At 52.4% G+C, this 19,431-nt stretch overlaps 2 non-coding genes across 2 annotated transcripts; both read right to left on the minus strand.

Annotated features, from left to right (window-relative positions):
• Window positions 1–4,713: 4,713 nt before the first annotated feature.
• TRNAD-GUC (transfer RNA aspartic acid (anticodon GUC)) lies at window positions 4,714–4,787 on the minus strand. The gene has a single exon. It is a non-coding gene; the product is annotated as a tRNA-Asp (tRNA).
• Window positions 4,788–16,852: 12,065 nt separating this feature from the next.
• TRNAD-GUC (transfer RNA aspartic acid (anticodon GUC)) lies at window positions 16,853–16,926 on the minus strand. Its single transcript has one exon. It is a non-coding gene; the product is annotated as a tRNA-Asp (tRNA).
• Window positions 16,927–19,431: the final 2,505 nt, after the last annotated feature.

Here is a 19,431-nt window from a genome sequence, read left to right on the forward strand (position 1 = left end):
AAATGTATCAGCGCAAAGAAAAAAAGTGACACACTGCTCCCGGGAGGGCTCGAACCTCCAACCTTTTGGTAAACAGCCGATCGCACTAGCCAAATGCGCCACGTAGACAGTTGTGCTCTACTCTCACCACCATCAGAACATTTCTCCACAGCTGTCAGCGCAAAGAAAAAAGAGACACACTGCTCCTGGGAGGGCTCGAACCTCCAACCTTTTGGTTAACAGCCGAACGCGCTAGCCAATTGCGCCACGGAGGTAGTCGTGCTCCACTCTCACCACTGTCAGAACATTTCTCCAAAGCTATCAGCACAAAGAAAAAAAAAGCGACACACCGCTCGTGGGAGTGCTCGAACCTCCAACCTTTAGGTTAACAGCCGATCGCGCTAGCCAAGTGTGCCAAGGAGAAAGTCGTGCACTACTCTTACCATGGTCATACCATTCCTCTAAGGTATCAGCGCAAAAGATAAAAAGCGACACACCGTTCCCGGAAGGGCTTTAACCTCAAACCTTTCGGTTAACAGCCGAACGCGCTAGCCAATTGTGCTACGGAGACAGTCATTCTCACTCTCACCACGGTCAGAACATTTCTCCAAAGCTATCAGGGCGAACAAATAAAGCGACACATTGCTCCCAGGAGGGCTCAAACCTCCAGTCTTTCGGTTAACAACCGAACGCGCTAGCCAATTGTGCCACGGAGACAGTCGTTCTCCACTCTCACCACGGTTAGAGCATTTCTCCATAGGTATCAGCTCAATAAAAATAGTGACACGCCGCTCCCGGGAGGGCTCGAACCTCCAACCTTTCTATTAACCGCCGATTGCGCTAGCCAAATGCGCCACGGAGACAGTCGTGCTCCACTCTCATCACCGTCGCAACATTTCTCCATAGCTGTCACCGCGAAAAAAAGCGACACAGCTCTTCCGGGAGTGCGCGAACCTCCAAGCTTTTGCTTAAGAGTTGAACGCGCTAGCCAATTGCGCCAAGGAGATAGTCGTGCTCCACTCTCACCACCCTCAGAACATTTTTCCAAAGGTATCAGCTCAATAAAAAAAGTGACACGCCGCTCCCGGGAGGGCTCGAACCTCCAACCTTTCGGTTAACCGCCGATTGCGCTAGCCAAATGCGCCACGGAGACAGTCGTGCTCCACTCTCACCACCGTCGGAACATTTCCCCATAGCTGTCACCGCGAAAAAAAGCGACAAAGCTCTTGCGGAAGTGCGCGAACCTCCAACCTTTCGACAAGAGTGGCGATGTGAGCTGGTTGGAGAAACGTTTCAAACCTTTTGGTTAACAGCCGAACGCGCTAGCCAATTGCGCCATGGAGACAGTCGTGCTCCACTCTCACCACCTTCAGAACGTTTCTCCAAAGCTATCAGCACGAAGGAAAAAAAGCGACACACCGCTCCCAGGAGGGCTCGAACCTCGAACCTTTCTGTTCACAGCCGAATGCGCTAGCCAATTGCGCTACGGAGACAGTCATTCTCACTCTCACTACGGTCAGAATATTTCTAAATAGCTGTCACCGCGAAAAACAGCGACACAGCTCTTCCGGGAGTGCTCGAACCTCCAACCTTTCGACAAGGGTGGCGATGTGAGCTTGTTGGTGAAATGTTTCAAACCTTTCGGTTAACAGCCGATCGCGCTAGCCAATTGTGCCAAGGAGACAGTGGTGCACTACTCTTTCCATGGTCATACCATTCCTCTAAGGTATTAGCGCAAAGAAAAAAAGCGACACACCGTTCCCGGGAGGGCTCGAACCTCAAACCTTTCGGTTAACAGCCGAACGCGCTAGCCAATTGTGCTACGGAGACAGTCATTCTCACTCTCACCACGGTCAGAACATTTCTCCAAAGCTATCAGGGCGAACAAATAAAGCGACACACTGCTCCCAGGAGGGCTCGAACCTCCAGCCTTTCGGTTAACAACCGAACGCGCTAGCCAATTGCGCCAGGAAGACAGTCGTTCTCCACTCTCACCACGGTGAGAGCATTTCTCCAAAGGTACCAGCGCAAAGAAAAAAAGTGACACCCCGCTCCCGGGAGGGCTCGAACCTCCAACCTTTCGGTTAACCGCCGATTGCGCTAGCCAAATGCGCCACGGAGACAGTCGTGCTCCACTCTCACAACCGTCGGAACATTTCTCCATAGCTGTCTCCGCGAAAAAAAGCGACACAGCTCTTCCGGGAGTGCGCGAACCTCCAACCTTTCGACAAGAGTGGCGATGTGAGCTGGTTGGTGAAACGTTTCAAACCTTTTGGTTAACAGCCGAACGCGCTGGCCAATTGCGCCATGGAGACAGTCGTGCTCCACTCTCACCATCTTCAGAACGTTTCTCCAAAGCTATCAGCGCAAAGAAAAAAAGCGACACACTGCTCCCGGGAGGGCTCGAACCTCCAACCTTTCGGTAAACAGCCGATCGCGCTAGCCAAATGCGCCACGTAGACAGTCGTGCTCTACTTTCACCACCGTCAGAACATTTCTCCACAGCGGTCAGCGCAAAGAAAAAAGAGACACACCGCTCTCGGGAGGGTTCGAACCTCCAACCTTCTGGTTAACAGCCGAAAACGCTAGTGGATTGCGCCAAGGAGATAGTCGTGCTCCACTCTCAGCACGGTCAGAGCATTTCTGCAAATGTATCAGCGCAAAGAAAAAAAGTGACACACCGCTCCCGGGAGGGCTAAAACCTCCAACCTTCCGGTAAACTCCCGATTGCGCTAGCCAAATGCGCCATGGAGATAGTCGTGCTCCACTCTCACCACCCTCAGAACATTTTTCCAAAGGTATCAGCGCAAAAAAAAAGAGACACACCGCTCATGGGAGGGTTCGAACCTCCAACCTTTTGGTTGACAGGCAAACGCGCTAGCCAATTGCGCCACAGAGACAGTCGTGCTCCCCTCTCAGCACCGTCAGGACATTTCCCCAAAGGTATCAGCGAAAATAAAAAAAGCGACACACCGTTCCCGAGAGGGCTCGAACCTCCAACCTTTTGGTTAACCGCCAATTGCGCTAGCCATATGCGCCACGGAGACAGTCGTGCTCCACTCTCACCACCGTCGGAACATTTCTCCATAGCTGTCACCGCAAAAAAGCGACACAGCTCTCCCGGGAGTGCTCGAACCTCCAACCTTTCGACAAGAGAGGCTATGTGGGCTTGTTGTTGAAACCTTTCAAACCTTTCGGTTAACAGCCGAACGCGCTAGCCAATAGCGCCACGGAGACAGTCGTGCCCCACTCTCACCACGATCAGAACATTTCTCCAAAGCTATCGGCGCGTAGAAAAAAAGCGACACACCGACGCCGGGAGGGCTCGAACATCCAACCTTTCGGTTAACAGCTAATTGCGCTAGCCAATTTTGCCACGGAGACAATCGTGCTCCACTCTCACCACCATCGAAACATTTCTCCATAGCTGTCAGCGCAAGAAAAATGCGACACACCTCTACCGGGAGGGCTCGAACATCCAACTTTTCGTTTAACAGCTAATTGCGCTAGCCAATTTTGCCACGGAGACAATCGTGCTCCACTCTCACCACCATCGAAACATTTCTCCATAGCTGTCAGCGCAAGAAAAATGCGACACACCTCTACCGGGAGGGCTCGAACATCCAACTTTTCGTTTAACAGCCAAACGCGCTAGCCAACTCTGCCACGGAGAAACTCGTGCTCCACTCTCACCACTGTCGAAACATTTCTTCATAGCTGTCAGCGCAAAGAAAAAAGCGACACACCTCTCCCGGGAGGGCTCGAACATCCAACCTTTCGGTTGACAGCCGATTGCGCTAGCCAATAGCGCCACGGAGACAGTCGTGCCCCACTCTCACCACGATCAGAACATTTTTGCAAAGCTATCAGCGCGAAGAAAAAAAGAGACACACCGCTCTCGGGAGGGCTCGCACCTCCAACCTTCTGGTTAACAGCCGAAAACGCTAGCCGATTTCGCCACAGAGATAATCATGCTCCACTGTCACCACCGTGAAAACATTTCTCCAAAGATATCGAACCTCCAACCTTCTGGTTAACAGCCGAACACGCTAGCCAATTGTGCCACGGAAATAGTCATGCTCCACTCTTAGCACGGTCAGAGCATTTCTGCAAATGTATCAGCGCAAAGAAAAAAAGTGACACACCACACCCGGGAGGGTTCGAACCTCCAACCTTTCGGTAAACAGCCAATCGCGCTAGCCTAATGCGCCACGGAGACAGCCGTGCTCCACTATCACCACGGTCCGACAATTTCTCCAAAGTTATCAGCATGCAGAAAAAAAAGAGACACACCACTCTCGGGAGGGCTCGAAACTCAAACCTTTTGGTTAACAGCCGAACGCGCTAGCCAATTGCTTCACGGAGGTAGTCGTGCTCCACTCTCATCACCCTCAGAACATTTTTCCAAAGCTATCAGCGCAAAGAAAAAAAAGCGACACACCGCTCATGGGAGTGCTCAAACCTCCAACCTTTTGGTTAACAGCCGATCGCGCTAGCCAATTGTGCCAAGGAGACAGTCGTGCACTACTCTTACCATGGTCATAACATTCCTCAAATGTATCAGCGCAAAGAAAAAATGCGATACACCGCTCCGGGGAGGGCTTAAACCTCCAACTTTTCGGTTAACAGCCGATCGCGCTAGTCAATTGCGCACGAAGACAGTCGTGCTCCACTCTCACCACCGTCAGAACATTTCCCCAAAGGTATCAGCGCAAATAAAAAAAAGCGACACACCGTTCCCGGGAGGGCTCGAACCTCAAACCTTTCGGTTGACAACCGAACGCGCTAGCCAGTTGCGCTACGGAGACAGTCATTCTCACTCTCACTACGGTCAGAACATTTCTCCAAAGGTATCAGCGCAAAGACAAAAAGTGACAAACCGCTCCCGAGACGGCTCGAACCTCCAACCTTTCGGTTAACTGCCAATTGCGCTAGCCAAATGCGCCACAGAGACAGTCGTGCTCCACTCTCTCCACCGTCGAAACATTTCTCCATAGCTGTCAGCGCAAAGAAAAAAGCGCGACACCTTTGCTGGGAGGGCTCGAACATCCAACTTTTCGTTTAACAGCCAAACGCGCTAGCCAACTCTGCCACGGAGAAACTCGTGCTCCACTCTCATCACCGTCAGAACATTTCCCCAAAGCTATCAGCTCAAATAAAAAAAACGACACACCGCTCCCGGGAGGCCTCGAACCTCCAACCTTTCGGTTAACAGCCGATGGCGCTAGCCAATAGCGCCACGGAGACAGACGTGCCCCACTCTCACCACTGTGAGACCATTTCTCCAAAGTTATCAGCATTAAGAAAAGAAAAGAGACACACCGCTCTCGGGAGTGCTCGAACCTCCATTCTATCGGTTAACAGCTAATTGCGCTAGCCAATTTTGCCACGGAGACAGTCGTGCTCCACTCTCACCACCGTCCGAACATTTCCCCAAAGCTATCAGCACAATTGAAAAAAACGACACACCACTCTCGGGAGGCCTCGAACCTTCAAGCTTTCGGTTGACAGCCGATCGCGCTAGCCAATTGCGCCATGGAGATAGTCGTGTTGCACTCTCACCACTGGCAGAACACTTCTCCAAAGCTATCAGCACAAAGAAAAAAAGCGACACACCGCTCATGGGGTGCTCGAACCTCCAACCTTTTGGTTAACAGCCGATCGCGCTAGCCAATTGTGCCAAGGAGACAGTCGTGCACTACTCTTACCATGGTCATACCATTCCTCAAAGGTATCAGCGCAAAGAAAAAAAGCGATACACCGCTCCCGGGAGGGCTCAAACCTCCAACCTTTCGGTTAACAGCCAATCGCGCTAGCCAATTGTGCTACGGAGACAGTCGTGCTGCACTCTCAGCACGGTCAGAACATTTCTCCAAAGCTATCAGGGCGAACAAATAAAGCGACACACCGCTCCCAGGAGGGCTCGAACCTCAAGCCTTTCGGTTAAGCATCAAACGCGCTAGCCAATTGCGCCACGAAGACAGTCGTGCTCCACTCTCACCACGGTTAGAGCATTTCTCCAAAGGTATCAGCACAAAGAAAAGAAGTGACACCCTGCTCCCGGGAGGGTTCAAACCTCCAACCTTTCGGTTAACCGCCGATTGCGCTAGCCAAATGCGCCACGGAGACAGTCGTGCTCCACTCTCACCACCATCGGAACATATCTCCATAGCTGTCACCGCGAAAAAAAGCGACACAGCTCTTCCGGGAGTGCTCAAACCTCCAACCTTTCGAAAAGACTGGCGATGTGAGCTTGTTGGTGAAACGTTTCAAACCTTTCGGTTAACAGCCGAACACGCTAGCCAATTGCGCCATGGAGACAGTCGTGCTCCACTCTCACCACCTTCAGAACGTTTCTCCAAAGCTATCAGCGCAAAAAAAGCGACACACTGATCACGGGAAGGCTGGAACCTCCAAACTTTCAGTTAACAGCCAAACACGCTAGCCAATTGGGCCACGGAGATAGTTATGCTCCACTCTCAGCACGGTCAGAGCATTTCTGCAACTGTATCAGCGCGAAGAAAATAAGAGACACACCGCTCATGGGAGGGTTCGAACCTTCAACGTTTTGGTTAACAGACCAACGCGCTAGCCAATTGCGCCACGTAGACAGTCGTGCTCTACTCTCACCACCGTCAGAACATTTCTCCACAGCTGTCAGCGCAAAGAAAAAAGAGACACACCGCTCTCGGGAGGGCTCGAACCTCCAACCTTTTGCTTAACAGCTGAACGCCCTGGCCAATAGCGCCACGGAGATACCCGTGCTCCACTCTCACCACAGTCAGACCATTTCTCCAAACCTATCAGTGCGAAGAAAAAAAAGAGACACACCGCTCTCGGGAGGGCTGGAACCTCCAACCTTTTGGTTAACAGCTGAATGTGCTAGCCAATTGCGCCACGGAGATAGTCGTGCTCCACTCTCACCACCATCAGAAGATTTCTCCAAAGCTATCAGCACAAAGAAAAAAAAAAGCGACACACCACTCCAGGGAGGGCTCGAACCTCCAAACTTTTGGTTACCAGCCAATCGCGCTAGCCAATTGCGCCAAGGAGACAGTCTTGCTCCACTCTCACCACTTTCAGATTATTTCTCCAGAGCTATCAGCGCAAATAAAAAAAAACGACACACCGCTCCCAGGAGGGCTCGAACTTCCAACCTTTCGGTTAACAGCCGATCGCGCTAGCCAATAGCACCACGGAGACAGCCGTGCTCCACTATCACCACGGTCCGACCATTTCTCCAAAGTTATCAGCATAAAGAAAAGAAAAGAGACACACCGCTCTCGGGAGGGCTCGAACCTTCAAACTTTCGGTTAACAGCCGATCGCGCTAGCCAATTGGGCACGGAGACAGTCTTGCTCACTCTCACCACGGTCAGAACATTTCTCCAAAGATATCAGCGCAAAGAAAAAAACTGACACACCGCTCCCGGGAGGGGTAGAACCTCGAACGTTTTGGTTAACAGCCGATCGAGCTAGCCAATTGCGCACGGAGACAGTCTTGCTCAACTCTCACCACCGTCGGAACATTTCTCCATAGCTGTCAGCGCCAAGAAAAAAAGATACACACCGCTCTCGGGAGGGCTCGAACCTCCAATCTTTTGGTTAACACCCGAATGTGCTAGCCAATTCCGCCACGGAGATAGTCGTGCTTCACTCTCACCACTGTCAGAACATTTTTCCAAAGCTATCTACACAAAGAAAAAAAAAGCGACACACCGCTCATGGGAGTGCTCGAACCTCCAACCTTTTGGTTAACAGCCGATCGCGCTAGCCAAGTGTGCCAAGGAGAAAGTCGTGCACTACTCTTACCATGGTCATACCATTCCTCTAAAGTATCAGCGCAAAAGAAAAAAAGCGATCCATCGCTCCCGGGAGGGTTCAAACCTCCAGCCTTTCGGTTAACAACCGAACGCACTAGCCAATTGCGCCACGGAGACAGTCGTTCTCCACTCTCACCACGGTTAGAGCATTTCTCCATAGGTATCAGAACAAAAAAAGTGACACCCCGCTCCCGGGAGGGCTCGAACCTCCAACCTTTCGGTTAACAGCCGAACGCGCTAGCCCATTGCCCCACGGAGGTAGTCGTGCTGCACTCTCACCACCCTCAGAACATTTTTCCAAAGGTATCAGCGCAAAGAAAAAAAGAGACACACTGCTCATGGGTGGGTTTGAACCTCCAACCTTTTGGTTAACAGCCCAACGCGCTAGTCAATTGCGCATGGAGATAGTCGTGCTTCACTCTCACCACTGTCAGAACATTTCTCCAAAGCTATCAGCACAAAGAAAAAAAGCGACACACCGCTCATGGGAGTGCTCGAACCTCCAACCTTTTGGTTAACAGCCGATCGCGCTAGGCAAGTGTGCCAAGGAGAAAGTCGTGCACTACTCTTACCATGGTGATACCATTCCTCTAAGGTATCAGCGCAAAAGAAAAAAGCGACACACCGTCCCCGGAAGGGTTTTAACCTGAAACCTTTCGGATAACAGCCGAACGCGCTAGCCAATTGTGCTACGGAGACAGTCATTCTCACTCTCACCACGGTCAGAACAATTCTCCAAAGCTATCAGGGCGAACAAATAAAGCGACACATTGCTCCCAGGAGGGCTCAAACCTCCAGTCTTTCGGTTAACAACCGAACGCGCTAGCCAATTGCGCCACGAAGACAGTCGTTCTCCACTCTCACCACGGTGAGAGCATTTCTCCAAAGGTACCAGCGCAAAGAAAAAAAGTGACACCCCGCTCCCGGGAGGGCTCGAACCTCCAACCTTTCGGTTAACCGCCGATTGCGCTAGCCAAATGCGCCACGTAGACAGTCGTGCTCCACTCTCACAACCGTCGGAACATTTCTCCATAGCTGTCACCGCGAAAAAAAGCGACACAGCTCTTCCGGGAGTGCGCGAACCTCCAAGCTTTCGACAAGAGTGGCGATGTGAGCTGGTTGGTGAAACGTTTCAAACCTTTTGGTTAACAGCCGAACGCGCTAGCCAATTGCGCCATGGAGACAGTCGTGCTCCACTCTCACCACCTTCAGAACGTTTCTCCAAAGCTATCAGCGCAAAGAAAAAAAGCGACACACTGCTCCCGGGAGGGCTCGAACCTCCAACCTTTCGGTAAACAGCCGATCACGCTAGCCAAATGCGCCACGTAGACAGTCGTGCTCTACTCTCACCACTGTCAGAACATTTCTCCACAGCGGTCAGCGCAAAGAAAAGAGAGACACATCGATTTCGGGAGGGCTCGAACCTCCAACCTTTTGCTTAAGAGTTGAACGCGCTAGCCAATTGCGCCAAGGAGATAGTCGTGCTCCACTCTCACTACCCTCAGAACATTTTTCCAAAGGTATCAGCTCAATAAAAAAAAGTGACACGCCGCTCCCGGGAGGGCTCGAACCTCCAACCTTTCGGTTAACCGCCGATTGCGCTAGCCAAATGCGCCACGGAGACAGTCGTGCTCCACTCTCACCACCGTCGGAACATTTCTCCATAGCTGTCACCGCGAAAAAAAGCGACACAGCTCTTCCGGGAGTGCGCGAACCTCCAACCTTTCGACAAGAGTGGCGATGTGAGCTGGTTGGTGAAACGTTTCAAACCTTTTGGTTAACAGCCGAACGCGCTAGCCAATTGCGCCATGGAGACAGTCGTGCTCCACTCTCACCACCTTCAGAACGTTTCTCCAAAGCTATCAGCACGAAGGAAAAAAAGCGACACACCGCTCCCAGGAGGGCTCGAACCTCGAACCTTTCTGTTCACAGCCGAATGCGCTAGCCAATTGCGCTACGGAGACAGTCATTCTCACTCTCACTACGGTCAGAATAATTCTAAATAGCTGTCACCGCGAAAAACAGCGACACAGCTCTTCCGGGAGTGCTCGTACCTCCAACCTTTCGACAAGGGTGGCGATGTGAGCTTGTTGGTGAAATGTTTTGTAGCGGCGAGAGAAGAGAGACGTGAGACGGCGTCGAAGGCGGCCGCCGGGGCCGTGCTGATCTCGCCACTTTATTGCACGCCTGAAGAGGAGCCGCGGTGGCTGTCCACGTCCGACGCGCCAGGTGCGTGAGCTCGTTCTAATTCTCGCGCAGCTCGAGCTAGCGCCAGCTGCGCGAGAGACGCGGCGCCGTGATGGAAAAAATGATGATGGTGATGATGGCACTGCAGGGCTCCCCCCCCAGCGCTTTGCGCGATTTGAAGGCATATAAAAAAAAGAAAGAGGGCGACAAATGCTATGTACATGAACGGCAGTCCATAAAGTGTTCCTTTGGCAAGTCCAGTTTGTCAACGTGTAGTGACCATCGGGAACCAGTGGGTCTCTGGTGGGCGACACTGAGAGTTGCGCAGTGGACGAAGAAGTTAGCGCTCGATGGAAAGAAATCCGTAATGACGGATGGCTCGGTCCCAGAGGTCTTCAATCGTGGAAAACACCTCTGAAATTACGAGGTCTCGCGCCACTTGTGATGCGTTTCTGTAGGCGAAAGAGAGGCCGTACTCAGTGACGCTGTGAAGCGACGCGTGACTGAGAACGTGCCCAACTGGTGCACTAAAGTGCGGGCTGTAAAGCGTGTCAAACGGGCCCGTGTCGTAGAGGCCGTCGCAGAAGGTGTAGTCACATACGCCGTCCGCAGGCAGCGGCTGCGACTCGTTCGTCGCCGTGCCGAATACGCGGACCACGGGAATTGGCGTCATGGGAGGCTGTGCAGGAAAGACGGGTTCAGTTGTCGCCTCAGTCACTGTCGAGGTATTCGACGCTGGTGGACTGGTGGCAGTGCTTGTTCCCATGCTTTCAGTTGGCTCCACAGTGGTTGTAGTTAGGTCGGTTGACTTGACAGACGTCATAGACAGTTCTGTTGGCTGGTCATACGTCGTAGGCAGTTGAGTTGGCTCCACAGATGTCGTAGGCAGTTGAGTTGGCTCCACAGATGTCGTAGGCACTTCAGTTGGCTCGACAGGGGTCGGAGACAGTTCAGTGGGCTCGACAGATGTCGTAGATAGTTCAGTTGGCTCGACAGATGGTGTAGGCAGTTCGTACGCGGGACACGCGTCGCTAGTGGCCAGACGAGAGGAAGTCGGGAGGTCAATAACGGGTGAAAGGTCCCCTGTGCTAGGCTCCGAGGCGGGCGGCAAAGTGGCCGTCATGGAGTCTGGTGGGGCCACGGTTGGTAGCACACGTTGCGACGCAGTGACAACCCCAAAGTCGCGGGCCCCTGGAAGCGGTTGGTACGTGAGGCCATTGCGGGCGAGCACCGCAGTGCAGAGGGCATCATAAGGCTGCGGGCTGGTGCTTGAAGTGGCAGCGAGATGACGCAACTCTACCGGAAGGGCGTCATGAAGAATGGCGTGCATCAGCGGCTGGTCCGTGACGCCATTCACCGCCAGAACGGCATCGAGCTGCATGAACCATACCTTGGGGTAGGTCGATTGGAACGGCGGCACTGGCGGGCAGAGTTGCGGGAACATGGCAGCGGGCCGTTCGGCGAAGGGCGTGTTCTCCGGGTCACCAATGTAGCGGCGAGAGAAGAGAGACGTGAGACGGCGTCGAAGGCGGCCGCCGGGGCCGTGCTGATCTCGCCACTTTATTGCACGCCTGAAGAGGAGCCGCGGTGGCTGTCCACGTCCGACGCGCCAGGTGCGTGAGCTCGTTCTAATTCTCGCGCAGCTCGAGCTAGCGCCAGCTGCGCGAGAGACGCGGCGCGGTGATGGAAAAATGATGATGGTGATGATGGCACTGCAGTTTCAAACCTTTCGGTTAACAGCCGATCGCGCTAGCCAATTGTGCCAAGGAGACAGTGGTGCACTACTCTTACCATGGTCATACCATTCCTCTAAGGTATCAGCGCAAAGAAAAAAAGCGACACACCGTTCCCGGGAGGGCTCGAACCTCAAACCTTTCGGTTAACAGCCGATTGCGCTAGCCAAATCCGCCACGGAGACAGTCGTGCTCCACTCTCACAACCGTGGGAACATTTCTCCATAGCAGTCACCGCGAAAAACAGCGACACAGCTCTTCCGGGAGTGCTCGAACCTCCAACCATTTGACAAGAGTGGCGATGTGAGCTTGTTGGTGAAACGTTTCAAACCTTTCGGTTAACAGCCGAACGCGCTAGCCAATTGCGCCATGGAGACAGTCGTGCTTCACTCTCACCACGTTCAGAACGTTTCTCCAAAGCAATCAGCGTAAAGAAAAAAAGCGACACACTGCTCCCGGGAAGGCTGAAACCTCCAAACTTTCAGTTAACAGCCGAACACACTAGCCAATCGCGCCACGGAGATAGTCATGCTCCACTCTCAGCACGGTCAGAGCATTTCTGCAAATGTATCAGCGCAAAGAAAAAAAGTGACACACTGCTCCCGGGAGGGCTCGAACCTCCAACCTTTTGGTAAACAGCCGATCGCACTAGCCAAATGCGCCACGTAGACAGTTGTGCTCTACTCTCACCACCATCAGAACATTTCTCCACAGCTGTCAGCGCAAAGAAAAAAGAGACACACTGCTCCTGGGAGGGCTCGAACCTCCAACCTTTTGGTTAACAGCCGAACGCGCTAGCCAATTGCGCCACGGAGGTAGTCGTGCTCCACTCTCACCACTGTCAGAACATTTCTCCAAAGCTATCAGCACAAAGAAAAAAAAAGCGACACACCGCTCGTGGGAGTGCTCGAACCTCCAACCTTTAGGTTAACAGCCGATCGCGCTAGCCAAGTGTGCCAAGGAGAAAGTCGTGCACTACTCTTACCATGGTCATACCATTCCTCTAAGGTATCAGCGCAAAAGATAAAAAGCGACACACCGTTCCCGGAAGGGCTTTAACCTCAAACCTTTCGGTTAACAGCCGAACGCGCTAGCCAATTGTGCTACGGAGACAGTCATTCTCACTCTCACCACGGTCAGAACATTTCTCCAAAGCTATCAGGGCGAACAAATAAAGCGACACATTGCTCCCAGGAGGGCTCAAACCTCCAGTCTTTCGGTTAACAACCGAACGCGCTAGCCAATTGTGCCACGGAGACAGTCGTTCTCCACTCTCACCACGGTTAGAGCATTTCTCCATAGGTATCAGCTCAATAAAAATAGTGACACGCCGCTCCCGGGAGGGCTCGAACCTCCAACCTTTCTATTAACCGCCAATTGAGCTAGCCAAATGCGCCACGGAGACAGTCGTGCTCCACTCTCACCACCGTCGCAACATTTCTCCATAGCTGTCACCGCGAAAAAAAGCGACACAGCTCTTCCGGGAGTGCGCGAACCTCCAAGCTTTTGCTTAAGAGTTGAACGCGCTAGCCAATTGCGCCAAGGAGATAGTCGTGCTCCACTCTCACCACCCTCAGAACATTTTTCCAAAGGTATCAGCTCAATAAAAAAAGTGACACGCCGCTCCCGGGAGGGCTCGAACCTCCAACCTTTCGGTTAACCACCGATTGCGCTAGCCAAATGCGCCACGGAGACAGTCGTGCTCCACTCTCACCACCGTCGGAACATTTCCCCATAGCTGTCACCGCGAAAAAAAGCGACAAAGCTCTTGCGGAAGTGCGCGAACCTCCAACCTTTCGACAAGAGTGGCGATGTGAGCTGGTTGGAGAAACGTTTCAAACCTTTTGGTTAACAGCCGAACGCGCTAGCCAATTGCGCCATGGAGACAGTCGTGCTCCACTCTCACCACCTTCAGAACGTTTCTCCAAAGCTATCAGCACGAAGGAAAAAAAGCGACACACCGCTCCCAGGAGGGCTCGAACCTCGAACCTTTCTGTTCACAGCCGAATGCGCTAGCCAATTGCGCTACGGAGACAGTCATTCTCACTCTCACTACGGTCAGAATATTTCTAAATAGCTGTCACCGCGAAAAACAGCGACACAGCTCTTCCGGGAGTGCTCGAACCTCCAACCTTTCGACAAGGATGGCGATGTGAGCTTGTTGGTGAAATGTTTCAAACCTTTCGGTTAACAGCCGATCGCGCTAGCCAATTGTGCCAAGGAGACAGTGGTGCACTACTCTTTCCATGGTCATACCATTCCTCTAAGGTATTAGCGCAAAGAAAAAAAGCGACACACCGTTCCCGGGAGGGCTCGAACCTCAAACGTTTCGGTTAACAGCCGAACGCGCTAGCCAATTGTGCTACGGAGACAGTCATTCTCACTCTCACCACGGTCAGAACATTTCTCCAAAGCTATCAGGGCGAACAAATAAAGCGACACAATGCTCCCAGGAGGGCTCGAACCTCCAGCCTTTCGGTTAACAACCGAACGCGCTAGCCAATTGCGCCAGGAAGACAGTCGTTCTCCACTCTCACCACGGTGAGAGCATTTCTCCAAAGGTACCAGCGCAAAGAAAAAAAGTGACACCCCGCTCCCGGGAGGGCTCGAACCTCCAACCTTTCGGTTAACCGCCGATCGCGCTAGCCAAATGCGCCACGGAGACAGTCGTGCTCCACTCTCACAACCGTCGGAACATTTCTCCATAGCTGTCACCGCGAAAAAAAGCGACACAGCTCTTCCGGGAGTGCGCGAACCTCCAACCTTTCGACAAGAGTGGCGATGTGAGCTGGTTGGTGAAACGTTTCAAACCTTTTGGTTAACAGCCGAACGCGCTAGCCAATTGCGCCATGGAGACAGTCGTGCTCCACTCTCACCATCTTCAGAACGTTTCTCCAAAGCTATCAGCGCAAAGAAAAAAAGCGACACACTGCTCCCGGGAGGGCTCGAACCTCCAACCTTTCGGTAAACAGCCGATCGCGCTAGCCAAATGCGCCACGTAGACAGTCGTGCTCTACTTTCACCACCGTCAGAACATTTCTCCACAGCGGTCAGCGCAAAGAAAAAAGAGACACACCGCTCTCGGGAGGGTTCGAACCTCCAACCTTCTGGTTAACAGCCGAAAACGCTAGTGGATTGCGCCAAGGAGATAGTCGTGCTCCACTCTCAGCACGGTCAGAGCATTTCTGCAAATGTATCAGCGCAAAGAAAAAAAGTGACACACCGCTCCCGGGAGGGCTAAAACCTCCAACCTTCCGGTAAACTCCCGATTGCGCTAGCCAAATGCGCCATGGAGATAGTCGTGCTCCACTCTCACCACCCTCAGAACATTTTTCCAAAGGTATCAGCGCAAAAAAAAAGAGACACACCGCTCATGGGAGGGTTCGAACCTCCAACCTTTTGGTTGACAGGCAAACGCGCTAGCCAATTGCGCCACAGAGACAGTCGTGCTCCCCTCTCACCACCGTCAGGACATTTCCCCAAAGGTATCAGCGAAAATAAAAAAAGCGACACACCGTTCCCGAGAGGGCTCGAACCTCCAACCTTTTGGTTAACCGCCAATTGCGCTAGCCATATGCGCCACGGAGACAGTCGTGCTCCACTCTCACCACCGTCGGAACATTTCTCCATAGCTGTCACCGCAAAAAAGCGACACAGCTCTCCCGGGAGTGCTCGAACCTCCAACCTTTCGACAAGAGAGGCTATGTGGGCTTGTTGTTGAAACCTTTCAAACCTTTCGGTTAACAGCCGAACGCGCTAGCCAATAGCGCCACGGAGACAGTCGTGCCCCACTCTCACCACGATCAGAACATTTCTCCAAAGCTATCGGCGCGTAGAAAAAAAGCGACACACCGACGCCGGGAGGGCTCGAACATCCAACCTTTCGGTTAACAGCTAATTGCGCTAGCCAATTTTGCCACGGAGACAATCGTGCTCCACTCTCACCACCATCGAAACATTTCTCCATAGCTGTCAGCGCAAGAAAAATGCGACACACCTCTACCGGGAGGGCTCGAACATCCAACTTTTCGTTTACCAGCCAAACGCGCTAGCCAACTCTGCCACGGAGAAACTCGTGCTCCACTCTCACCACTGTCGAAACATTTCTTCATAGCTGTCAGCGCAAAGAAAAAAGCGACACACCTCTCCCGGGAGGGCTCGAACATCCAACCTTTCGGTTGACAGCCGATTGCGCTAGCCAATAGCGCCACGGAGACAGTCGTGCCCCACTCTCACCACGATCAGAACATTTTTGCAAAGCTATCAGCGCGAAGAAAAAAAGAGACACACCGCTCTCGGGAGGGCTCGCACCTCCAACCTTCTGGTTAACAGCCGAAAACGCTAGCCGATTGCGCCACAGAGATAATCATGCTCCACTGTCACCACCGTGAAAACATTTCTCCAAAGATATCGAACCTCCAACCTTCTGGTTAACAGCCGAACACGCTAGCCAATTGTGCCACGGAAATAGTCATGCTCCACTCTTAGCACGGTCAGAGCATTTCTGCAAATGTATCAGCGCAAAGAAAAAAAGTGACACACCACACCCGGGAGGGTTCGAACCTCCAACCTTTCGGTAAACAGCCAATCGCGCTAGCCTAATGCGCCACGGAGACAGCCGTGCTCCACTATCACCACGGTCCGACAATTTCTCCAAAGTTATCAGCATGCAGAAAAAAAAGAGGCACACCACTCTCGGGAGGGCTCGAAACTCAAACCTTTTGGTTAACAGCCGAACGCGCTAGCCAATTGCTTCACGGAGGTAGTCGTGCTCCACTCTCATCACCCTCAGAACATTTTTCCAAAGCTATCAGCGCAAAGAAAAAAAAGCGACACACCGCTCATGGGAGTGCTCAAACCTCCAACCTTTTGGTTAACAGCCGATCGCGCTAGCCAATTGTGCCAAGGAGACAGTCGTGCACTACTCTTACCATGGTCATAACATTCCTCAAATGTATCAGCGCAAAGAAAAAATGCGATACACCGCTCCGGCGAGGGCTTAAACCTCCAACTTTTCGGTTAACAGCCGATCGCGCTAGTCAATTGCGCACGAAGACAGTCGTGCTCCACTCTCACCACCGTCAGAACATTTCCCCAAAGGTATCAGCGCAAATAAAAAAAAGCGACACACCGTTCCCGGGAGGGCTCGAACCTCAAACCTTTCGGTTGACAACCGAACGCGCTAGCCAGTTGCGCTACGGAGACAGTCATTCTCACTCTCACTACGGTCAGAACATTTCTCCAAAGGTATCAGCGCAAAGACAAAAAGTGACAAACCGCTCCCGAGAGGGCTCGAACCTCCAACCTTTCGGTTAACTGCCAATTGCGCTAGCCAAATGCGCCACAGAGACAGTCGTGCTCCACTCTCTCCACCGTCGAAACATTTCTCCATAGCTGTCAGCGCAAAGAAAAAAGCGCGACACCTCTGCTGGGAGGGCTCGAACATCCAACTTTTCGTTTAACAGCCAAACGCGCTAGCCAACTCTGCCACGGAGAAACTCGTGCTCCACTCTCATCACCGTCAGAACATTTCCCCAAAGCTATCAGCTCAAATAAAAAAAACGACACACCGCTCCCGGGAGGCCTCGAACCTCCAACCTTTCGGTTAACAGCCGATGGCGCTAGCCAATAGCGCCACGGAGACAGACGTGCCCCACTCTCACCACTGTGAGACCATTTCTCCAAAGTTATCAGCATTAAGAAAAGAAAAGAGACACACCGCTCTCGGGAGTGCTCGAACCTCCATTCTATCGGTTAACAGCTAATTGCGCTAGCCAATTTTGCCACGGAGACAGTCGTGCTCCACTCTCACCACCGTCCGAACATTTCCCCAAAGCTATCAGCACAATTGAAAAAAACGACACACCACTCTCGGGAGGCCTCGAACCTTCAAGCTTTCGGTTGACAGCCGATCGCGCTAGCCAATTGCGCCATGGAGATAGTCGTGTTGCACTCTCACCACTGGCAGAACACTTCTCCAAAGCTATCAGCACAAAGAAAAAAAGCGACACACCGCTCATGGGGTGCTCGAACCTCCAACCTTTTGGTTAACAGCCGATCGCGCTAGCCAATTGTGCCAAGGAGACAGTCGTGCACTACTCTTACCATGGTCATACCATTCCTCAAAGGTATCAGCGCAAAGAAAAAAAGCGATACACCGCTCCCGGGAGGGCTCAAACCTCCAACCTTTCGGTTAACAGCCAATCGCGCTAGCCAATTGTGCTACGGAGACAGTCGTGCTGCACTCTCAGCACGGTCAGAACATTTCTCCAAAGCTATCAGGGCGAACAAATAAAGCGACACACCGCTCCCAGGAGGGCTCGAACCTCAAGCCTTTCGGTTAAGCATCAAACGCGCTAGCCAATTGCGCCACGAAGACAGTCGTGCTCCACTCTCACCACGGTTAGAGCATTTCTCCAAAGGTATCAGCACAAAGAAAAGAAGTGACACCCTGCTCCCGGGAGGGTTCAAACCTCCAACCTTTCGGTTAACCGCCGATTGCGCTAGCCAAATGCGCCACGGAGACAGTCGTGCTCCACTCTCACCACCATCGGAACATATCTCCATAGCTGTCACCGCGACAAAAAGCGACACAGCTCTTCCGGGAGTGCTCAAACCTCCAACCTTTCGAAAAGACTGGCGATGTGAGCTTGTTGGTGAAACGTTTCAAACCTTTCGGTTAACAGCCGAACACGCTAGCCAATTGCGCCATGGAGACAGTCGTGCTCCACTCTCACCACCTTCAGAACGTTTCTCCAAAGCTATCAGCGCAAAAAAAGCGACACACTGATCACGGGAAGGCTGGAACCTCCAAACTTTCAGTTAACAGCCAAACACGCTAGCCAATTGGGCCACGGAGATAGTTATGCTCCACTCTCAGCACGGTCAGAGCATTTCTGCAACTGTATCAGCGCGAAGAAAATAAGAGACACACCGCTCATGGGAGGGTTCGAACCTTCAACGTTTTGGTTAACAGACCAACGCGCTAGCCAATTGCGCCACGTAGACAGTCGTGCTCTACTCTCACCACCGTCAGAACATTTCTCCACAGCTGTCAGCGCAAAGAAAAAAGAGACACACCGCTCTCGGGAGGGCTCGAACCTCCAACCTTTTTCTTAACAGCTGAACGCCCTGGCCAATAGCGCCACGGAGATACCCGTGCTCCACTCTCACCACAGTCAGACCATTTCTCCAAACCTATCAGTGCGAAGAAAAAAAAGAGACACACCGCTCTCGGGAGGGCTGGAACCTCCAACCTTTTGGTTAACAGCTGAATGTGCTAGCCAATTGCGCCACGGAGATAGTCGTGCTCCACTCTCACCACCATCAGAAGATTTCTCCAAAGCTATCAGCACAAAGAAAAAAAAACCGACACACCACTCCAGGGAGGGCTCGAACCTCCAAACTTTTGGTTACCAGCCAATCGCGCTAGCCAATTGCGCCAAGGAGACAGTCTTGCTCCACTCTCACCACTTTCAGATTATTTCTCCAGAGCTATCAGCGCAAATAAAAAAAAACGACACACCGCTCCCAGGAGGGCTCGAACTTCCAACCTTTCGGTTAACAGCCGATCGCGCTAGCCAATAGCACCACGGAGACAGCCGTGCTCCACTATCACCACGGTCCGACCATTTCTCCAAAGTTATCAGCATGCAGAAAAAAAAGAGACACACCACTCTCGGGAGGGCTCGAAACTCAAACCTTTTGGTT

Source organism: Rhipicephalus microplus, chromosome 4 (assembly GCF_043290135.1).
Source record: "Rhipicephalus microplus isolate Deutch F79 chromosome 4, USDA_Rmic, whole genome shotgun sequence".
NCBI lineage: Eukaryota > Metazoa > Arthropoda > Arachnida > Ixodida > Ixodidae > Rhipicephalus > Rhipicephalus microplus.